Source organism: Caloenas nicobarica, chromosome 29 (genome assembly GCF_036013445.1).
Source record: "Caloenas nicobarica isolate bCalNic1 chromosome 29, bCalNic1.hap1, whole genome shotgun sequence".
NCBI lineage: Eukaryota > Metazoa > Chordata > Aves > Columbiformes > Columbidae > Caloenas > Caloenas nicobarica.
Window position 1 is genome coordinate 2156488 of NC_088273.1, and position 9376 is coordinate 2165863.

General features: G+C 51.5%; 1 pseudogene; it reads left to right on the plus strand.

Annotated features, from left to right (window-relative positions):
• The first annotated feature begins 3107 nt into the window (after positions 1-3107).
• Positions 3108-4066, plus strand: LOC135999696 (olfactory receptor 14A16-like; annotated as a pseudogene).
• The last annotated feature ends 5310 nt before the right edge of the window (positions 4067-9376 follow it).

A 9376-nucleotide genomic window follows, 5' to 3' on the forward strand; every position in this document is an offset into this window, starting at 1 on the left:
GGGAGGTCCAGGCTGCACATGAGCAGAAAGGAATGTGACTGGAAGGGCAGTGCTGTGGTGGAGCAGGTCACCCAGAGGGAGTCTGCATCAGCCCAAGGCTTTGTGCTTCAAGGAACAGCTGGGGAGGATGGAGAGATATCAGCAAAGGAAGGAAGATGCTCAGACAAGAGCATGGTGGGGTAGCAGGGGGGATGTGTCCAGCCTGCAGGGAAAGAGGTGCAGGTGATGCCACAGCATAGGACAGGCTGTTGTGGAGATGGTCAAGGGATGTAAAAAGGCTGAAAGCCCCCAACAGACATGAGCTCCTTCTCCCCTTAGCGATGGCTGTTGTCTCCACCTCTGATGCCTGTGAGGAGACACCTTGTCCTTACAGCACAGGGGCCTCATGGCCTCCTTGTCCCCAGCCAGGAACCTGGGAGGTGTGGGACCATAGTCCTGCCCTTGGCCTTGCACAGCCCCACATCACAGTGTCCCAGGAAGGGCCCTGGGCAACGTGGGAGGGATGTGATCTGATTTCCCAGGGTCTGGGGGTCAGGGCTTGGCCCTTTGGTTAATGAAATACATCCAGTTTACTCAGCATCAGAGAGACCTTTACTTTGCTTTTCCTGACCTTTCATCATTGACTCCAGTTTTCTGCTCTAACTGTCCCTGGGGATGGTTTCTCAGTTGTGTCCCTCATTGAGACCCATTAACAATGCAAGAAAATTTAGACTTTGCATCTGAGTTTGACTTCTTGAGAGGTATCTTCAACTTCCTATCAGGCTGTGATGTTCATGGACTCAGCACCAAAGCCACCAGAGGGGTCATTAAAGTGCCTGGGGCTGCTCCTGTGCTGCTGAGCTGGGCTGGGCTCCTGGGACAGAGGGAGCTCACAGCAAGCGGCAGCGCTGCAGAGAGACAGCTCTGCCCAGGAGCAGCTCCTCTGCAAAGTGCAGCAGGGCTGAGGGCTCTGCCTGGGGATCTCAGGGAGACGAGCAAGGCAGAGAGAGATTAAAGGTGGTCAGGATGGGGAGGATGACTGAAAGCTCACTGGTGGAGAAATCTTTGCAGCCCTTGACACGGTAAGTCTCTGGGTGCTGCAATGCAGCTGTAGCTCCTGGAGGCGTCTCCTAAACCTGGCACAGCCACAGCTCGTGGGATCTGTAAAGAGGGGGATCTTGTCAAGCAATATTGAACAGTTGTGAAGGTGGGTGAGCACCCAGGGGTGCCCAGGGCTGTCCTGCAGAGCAGGGTCCCTGCACCCCAGGGCTGTGCCGGGGCAGGGACTCTGCCGCCTGCCAGGGTCAGCGCTCAGCCTGCCCGGGGAGATCCCCACGGTGTTGTGGGGAGAAGCTGTGGGGGGAAGGAGCAAATTCGGGCTGGACATGGTCCTGCTATGGAGGGGGTGCTGCATGTGTCAGGGCTGCTTACAGCTCCAGATCACTTTAGGAGATGCCCAGGAGGCTTTTGAAAAAGCACAGCAAGACAGGGGCTCTGTGAAATGGAAGGATCTTATTCTATCAGTCTTATACTCTGAGTTGTCTATGTGGCCAATGGGAAACAGAAATTAATATCTCAGTTCAGGAGGAGGCACAGAAATTCCAGAAATCTTGCTCTGAGAGGTGAATAAACCTGTGAGTATCAGAAATCAACACACCCTGGCATACAGATGGCATCAGGATGACTTTTCCATGCTCATTATTGTTGGTCTGATGTTCCCATCAGAGCCGGCCCACACAGAGCTGCCCCTGGGCAGTGCCCGGCTGCTGGGAGGGGTCTGCAGGGCAGAGCTGAGCACACAGCGGCTGGGATGGGGTCTGTGACACTGACAGGAGGAGACCTGGGCACAGAGACACAGCTGCAGGCAGGGACAGCTCCAGGCAGCAGAGCAGGGGCTGGTCAGGAGCTCTTTTGCTCCTGCTCTGCAGGTGGCTGCTGGGGGTTGTCTGCTGGGCAATGATCGGACTGTCCCTGTAGCACATCCCATCTCCAGGAGCCCTGACTCTGCTCTGCCTGTCCTGCTGGGCTCACCAGCTGCCCCCAGAAAGGCCCAGCTCTGCTGTAGGATGCCAGGAGTTCTGAGCCTTTTCTTGGGGTCCGCACTCTCCTGCCAGAGTCCTTTGCTTCTCTGGGTGAGGGGTCGTGTCCTGCTCTCTCCATCACATCTCCATCTCTGGGCTGGGATAGAGAAGAGTTTGCAGATCTGCCCTTTCAGACAGGGCTCTCCTGCTGCAGTATGAGTTCAGGTTTTTGTATTAATTAGATTAATTTGTGTCTGATGTCATTTTCAAGGTAGCACAGGCAAAAGCACAGGACAGATGAGTGAAAGACGGATCCACACTGCTGCTCTCCGGACTAAGCATTGAGCCACAGAAAACTGAGCCATTTTGCCTGCCCTCTCTCAAGACTTTTCACATTTTCCCTCATAAAAATTAGGATTTCTCCCCCTTACCAGATATGGTGGCGGAAAATAAAGTATACAGATGAAATATTTATAAAGACATGCTATGTCTCTATTCTGCAGCCCACTCTCTACAGAATCATGAGTGCAGATACTGCACATTTCCATTAAAGCTGGACAGATGAGTAAAATCCTGATGGACAGATCTGCTGTCTGACTGCACAGAGCCAGAGAAAGCTGAGCCTTTTTGCCTGTCCCGCCTCAAGACTCTTCACATTTTCAATCACAGAAATGAGGCTTTCTACCCCTAAAAAACCCCACTCACCTGATGTGGTGGTGGAAAATTAAAAAACACAGATCAAATATTTATAAAAACATGCTAATTGTCTCCTCTGCAGCCCAAGACTTTGAGAGTCATGAGCACAGATATTGAGGTTTTTGACTGAAGGTAGATTGTATCTGCCATTCTTTGAGAACATCAGAGGTGTCACAAACCAGCTCCCCCCATGTCCCCACTGCAGCAGAGCAAAGCTGGCTGCTTGGCAGCACACGGGCAAAGGTCCTGCTCCTCACCGCACGCTCAGCCATAACACATCAGAGAAAGGAAATGCATTTAAATTGGGGTGATGCCTATGAAAAATCGTGTGGCTTAGCTCAGAGGACTCTGTCCTAATTTCATGTTGCTTTTTCTTTTTTTGAACAGAGCGCATATGCCCAAAAGCAGCGAATGTCCAACAGCAGCTCCATCACCCAGTTCCTCCTCCTGCCCTTCACAGACACACGGGAGCTGCAGCTCTTGCACTTCTGGCTCTTCCTGGGCATCTACCTGGCTGCCCTCCTGGGCAACGGCCTCATCATCACCACCATAGCCTGTGACCAGCACCTCCACACCCCCATGTACTTCTTCCTCCTCAACCTCTCCCTCCTCAACCTGGGCTGCATCTCCACCACTCTCCCCAAATCCATGGCCAACTCCCTCTGGAACACCAGGGCCATCTCCTTTTTGGGATGTGCTGCACAAGTCTTTATGTTTCTCTTTTTCATTTCAGCAGAGTATTCTCTGCTCACCATCATGTCCTATGACCGCTACGTTGCCATCTGCAAACCCCTGCACTACGGGACCCTGCTGGGCAGCAGAGCTTGTGTCCACATGGCAGCAGCTGCCTGGGCCACTGGGTTTCTCTATGCTCTGCTGCACACGGCCAATACGTTTTCACTGCCACTGTGCAAGGGCAATGCTGTGGACCAGTTCTTCTGTGAAATCCCACAGATCCTCAAGCTCTCCTGCTCAGATGCCCACCACAGGGAAGCTGGGCTTCTCATGTTTAGTGCTTTTTTTTTTGAGGGATGTTTTGTTTTCATTGTGGTGTCCTATGTGCAGATCTTCAGAGCTGTGTTGAGGATTCCCTCTGAGCAGGGTCGGCACAAAGCCTTTTCCACCTGCCTGCCTCACCTGGCTGTGGTCTCTCTGTTTGTCATCACTGGCATATTCGCCTACCTGAAACACCCCTCCATCTCTTCCCTATGGCTCGACCTGGTGATGGCGGTTGTCTACTCACTGGTGCCTCCAGCAGTGAATCCCCTCATTTACAGCATGAGGAACCAGGAGCTCCAGGATTCAGTGTGGAAACTGATAACTGGACGTTTTCAATAACAAACAACAACAAATTGTCATTGTCTGCATAGAAGTTATAGTGTAACTCATTGCAGGCTCAGCCATTCTTATTTTGTTGCTGTTGTGGTGGTGGTGTTTTGTGATAATGTTCTCATCCCTTATTCACTGTCTGCCTCTTTTTTCTGACTGTCTGTGGAAATGAGGAGCCATTTTCTCTCTGTTTAAAACAAGAATAAAGGGCCCTGCACTGTTTTGTTTTGTTTTGTTTTCCCCCTGAGATCTCCTTTTAAGGCCTTTTTGGAGCTGGAGGGACAGTTTCTGTCTGCATTAGTGGAGAGGAACAGAGTCCCAGCCTGGCAGCGCTGCCAGGGAGCAGCAGCCCTTGGTCTTCCAGAGCTGTTCTCGTTCCACTCCCACACTCTCCTTCTCATCCCTTGTGTTGGTGCAAGGCCTGAGTGCTCTGGCAGCTTGGTCACCGTCCTGCTGTGTGTCAGTCCTGTGAGCGCAGGCAGGGACAGGCAATGGGCACTGCTGTGACAGAGCTGGCCTCCGTAACAGTGCTTCTATGAAGAAAAGTGATCTTTTTAGGGCAGTGCCTGGAGGCTTAGGTCTTCTTGCAAAGTTTCTGTCAAGAACATGTACAAGAATGTGGCCCACAGATGAAACACCATTGTGCAGCTGCACAGTGTGTGTGTGCAGGGCTGGGCACACAGCAGTGTCCTCTCACAGCCAGGCCTCCTGCCAGAGACCTGCAGGACCAGCAGAGCAGGGGCTGGGCTGTGCCCCTGTGCACTGGACACCCCTTGGGAAGGAGCCTCAGGACAATCACCATGGGCTGGCCCCTCACAACCACCATTTCCTGCACTGGCCTCTCACCCACAGAGGTTGTTCTTCCCTCCATGGAGGGACACCGAATGAGTAGTTCAGCAGTTCGTGCTTGCTTTGTACAGATGAATTGTGAGCATGCACATCATGTACTTGAGGTGACATGAACCCGAGTGATCACAAACACCATCAACTATTCCTTAGGGTTCCATGAAGGCCTGTGGGACAGACAAGATCTTGAGGTCACTTGGTGTTGGAAGTAACATCCCATTGTTAACTGCCTGAATGCAGCACTGGGATGTGCTTCCTTCAGGCGAGCTCCTTGTGTCCATTCTTCCTGCCACGGCACAAGTCAGATGAGTGCAGAGCAGGGTGACACACCACAGGGCTCAGGTGTCTCCTGCCCTTTGGGAGTGGCAACAGGAGGTTGAGAGGGACTCTGTGACACCTGCCTCTTTGTGTAAAAGGGACAGACTCTGTCTCTGAGCATCCCTGGGTGCATAAGGAGTCCATGAGGCCAGCTCAGATGTTGACACGTGACAGAACCCGGACATTTCTGTGTTTGACTAGAGGAACAAACCCCATTTGACCAGTGAGATTCATCTCAGCTGCCTTGGACAGACTCATTGCAAGTGCTCCTTTCTGCTACGTCACCCTTCCCATGATTCCGGATTGTGCTCTCAAAATTGCCATAGAAACCAGAATGGTTCTGGGGTCCTTAAAAAACGCAGACCTCAAACCCATCTTCAAGAAGAGCAGAAATAGGAACTGGGAGAGTTACAGGCTGGTCACCCTACCTCCCTCCCTGGGAAAGGGATGGGACATGTCCTCCTACACCCATTTCCTGGAATGTGAAGGCGAAGGAAGGGATTGCGGAACCCAAATGGACAGGGGAAAGAAAGGCATGTTGTGTACAGGGTGCTTGCAAGGCCTCAGCCATGGTGTCCTTCTGGGCAGAGTGGTGCTGATGGGGCTCAAGAAGTGGATCCTGGGAGGGAAGCTGGCTGAACCATTAAGCCCAAATATCATGAGTGGTACAAAGTCCTCTATGCAACCAGTTACTAGTGTCATCTCTCACTGACTGGCACTTGGGCCAACACTATTGACCATCTTTATTCTCCCCCTCTAAGATGTAACAGAGTGCACTTTCAGCACCTTTGAGGATGATGCAAAGCTGGGTGGAGGCCTTGAGCAACCTCACCTGGTTGACCCTGCCATGAGCAGGAGGGTGAGACAAGATGAATGAGACAAGGGCGCTCTTCAAACCTGAGTTATTCTCTGATTTGAAAGATTTTTTGCCTTGGAGAGGTTTCTGGAGAGAGAATAGGTAGAAGAATAGTAAAAAAAAAAGGAAGTCAAAAGAGGAGATAAAGAAGGTGTTAACAGAAATACAGCAGTTCCAGAGAAGAGCGCTTTTCATGCACATTGTTAGTAGGAAATATATTTGATGGATTTGAACAAGGTGAGGAAGCCAGATGGGTGTCTAGAGCCGGCAGGGAAAGAGGGGCAGGTGTAAGATGGTGTAGAACATGCTTCAGTCTTGGTCAGGTCCTGGCGGCTAAAGAGGGGGATGGATGGGTGCTGGTATTATGAGGTCAGTTGTGTCTCAGAAACTCATAATCCAGTCAGAAGCGTGTGGCTGTGAAGGGGACAGTGAGATCAGTTCTGTCTCTAGAGGTGACAGGCCAGCAGCAGGGACATGGCTGGGAAAGAACCTCTGCCAAGGTAGCCACAGGCCCTACCCAGGAAGAGGCCTTGGAGACGGGTTGTCACATCCATCCCACCTGAGAACATGACAGGACAGCAGCAGGAACATGGTCGTGTCTGTCAGAGAAGCTGAAAGGCCAACAGCAGTCACGGGATTTAGAAGATCGTGGTGAAATTACTTCTCTCTGGTCAGGTAAAAGACCACAAGAAGCCTAACAGGTTGGGTTCCCTGCATGAAGGGCAGTTTCTTAGATGGTCGTGCTCTCCTTGGAAGTGGGAAGAAGCAGGGAAGAATCAGAAAGTGCAACTTGGGAGGTGAGGACTGGATATCAGGAGGAAGAAATGTGACTGGAAGGGCAGGGCTGTGGTGCAAGAGGTCACGCAGAGGGAGCTGGATCAGCCCATGGCTTTGTGTTCCAAAGAACAGCCAGTGAGGGTGCAGACACATCAGTGAAGGGACAGAAATGCTGGGGTGAGAGCAGGTGGGGAAGTGAGATGGGTGTCTGCAGCCTGCAGGGGAAGAGGGGCAGGGATAGGACAGTGTAGAACAGCCTGTGATGGAGATGGCAAAGGGAGCTGGCAAGGCTGGAAGGGACCAACAGAACCCAGGTCTCTGTCCCCTTGGCCATGGCAGCTGTCTGTGCCACTGAGGCCTAGGAGAAGACAAGTTGTCCTCATGGCACTGGGGCCTCGTTCCCTCCTTGCAGCCCCATGGGGAAGCTGCAAGTTGTTGTACCAGTGCTGTCCTTCCCTCAGCCTTGCACACCCACATCCCACGGTCCCAGGAAGAGCCCTGAGCCGTGTGTGAGGGACAGGATCCCCCTTCCCATTGCCTGGAGGTCATGGCTTCTCCTTTCTGCTTCAGAAAGCAAGCCAAGGGGTTTCTCAGCATCAGAGCTGAAGAAAGGACTAAAAGGAGACCTCATGGTGGCTACAGCTTCCTCACAAGGGGAGAAGGGAAGGTACTGATGTCTTCTCTTTAGTGACCAATGAGAGAACCCAAGGGAATGGAAGATAGATGTGCCAGGGAAAGTTTAGGTTGGACTTGAGCAGAAGGTTCTTCACATAGACGGTGCTGGACACTGGAACAGGCTCCCCAGGGAGGTGTCACAGCCCCAAGCCTGACAGTGTTGAAGAAGAGACTGGACAACATCCTCAGATACATGGTGTGAACTTTGGGGTTGTCCTGTGCAGGGACAGGAGTTTGATACAATGATACTTGTGGGTCCCTTCCAACTCACGACATTCTATGATTCTATGAAATACTAGGTCAAAATTCCATATTTTCATTGTACAGATGAGTTGTAAACATATATTTTATGTGCATGTCCATTGTGTGCATGTGGTGAGATGAACCCAAGAGAGCACAAATGCAATCAGCCATTCCTTGGGGTGCCATATATATCATTGGGATAGAGATAGTGTTCAGGGGTCAATTCCAATCTGCGTTATTGTATAACTCCATGAATCTTTGCCTTGGAGAGGTCTTTCAAGACGGAATAGACAGAGGAAGAAGAAAAAAAAAAGAGGCAGAAGCAGAGATATAACGTGTACCCGGGTAAATAGAGCAGCTCCTCTGAGGAATGTTTCTCCACTCTAACCCTTGATAGGAAATCTATTAGATGAATTTGATGAAAGCAGCTTAGTTTTACCTGCTCACACACTGGACCACAAGGAGGGTGATGGCTGGGTACAATGCCATGTGCTCAGCTGTGTCTCAGGAACTCATAGTCCAGTAGGAAGCCAATGGCTGTGGAGGGGACTGTGAGGTCACTTGTGCCTCTGCAGGGGATAGGCCAACAGCAGGAACATGGCTGGGAAAAGGACTGTGAGGTCAAACATAGGAGATGAGCAATCGGGATCAATCAGCATGGCTTTATGAAAGGCAGGTCCTGCTTGACCAACCTGATCTCCTTCTATGACAAGGTGACCGGCTTAGCAGATGAGGGAAAGTCTGTCGTGGGGGAGTAAATCCGCCACACAGGCTGTGGATGTTGTGTACTTAGACTTGAGTAAATCCCTTTACACCGTATCCCACAGCATTCTCCTGGAGAAGCTGCAGCTCATGGCCTGGATGGGTGTATCTGCGATGCATAAAGAACTTTGGGCCAGGCCCGAAGAGTTGTGGTGAATGGAGCCAAATCCAGTTGGTGGCCGATCACGAGTGGTATTCCCCAGGAGTCAGTATTAGCATCAGTTCTGTTTAATCTCTTTATCAATGATCTGGATGAGGGGTTCAAGTGCACCCTCAGTAAGTTTGCAGATGACACCAAATTGGGTGGGAGTGTGGAACTGCTGGAGAGTAGGAAGGCTCTACATACGGATATGGAGCTGCTGGTTCATTAGGCTGAGGCCAGTTTTCTGAGGTTTAACAAGGCCAAGTGCCAGGACCTGCACTTGGGTTGTAACCACCCCCAGTAACACTACAGGCTTGAGGAAGAGTGGCTGGAAAGCTGCCTGGCGGAAAAAGACCTGGGCGTGTTGATCAACAATGACTGACTATAAGCCAGTGTGTGCCCAGGTGGCCAAAAAGGCCAATGGCCTCCTGCCGTGCATCAAGAATAGTGTAGTGGGCAGAACCAGGGCAGTGATCATCCCCTTGTACTCAGCGCTGGTGAGGCCACATCTCGAATCCCCAGTTCAATATTGGGTCCCTCACGATAGGAAAGACCCTGAGGTGCTGGAGTGAGTGCAGAGGAGAGCGACCAAGTTGTTGAGAGCCTGGAGCACAAGTCTTCTGAGGACCAGCTGAAGGACCCAGGGGTGTTTTGCCTGGAGAACAGGAGGCTGAGGGGAGACTTTTTTGCTCACTACAACTTTCTGAGAAGAGGTTGCTGCATGGAGGTTGT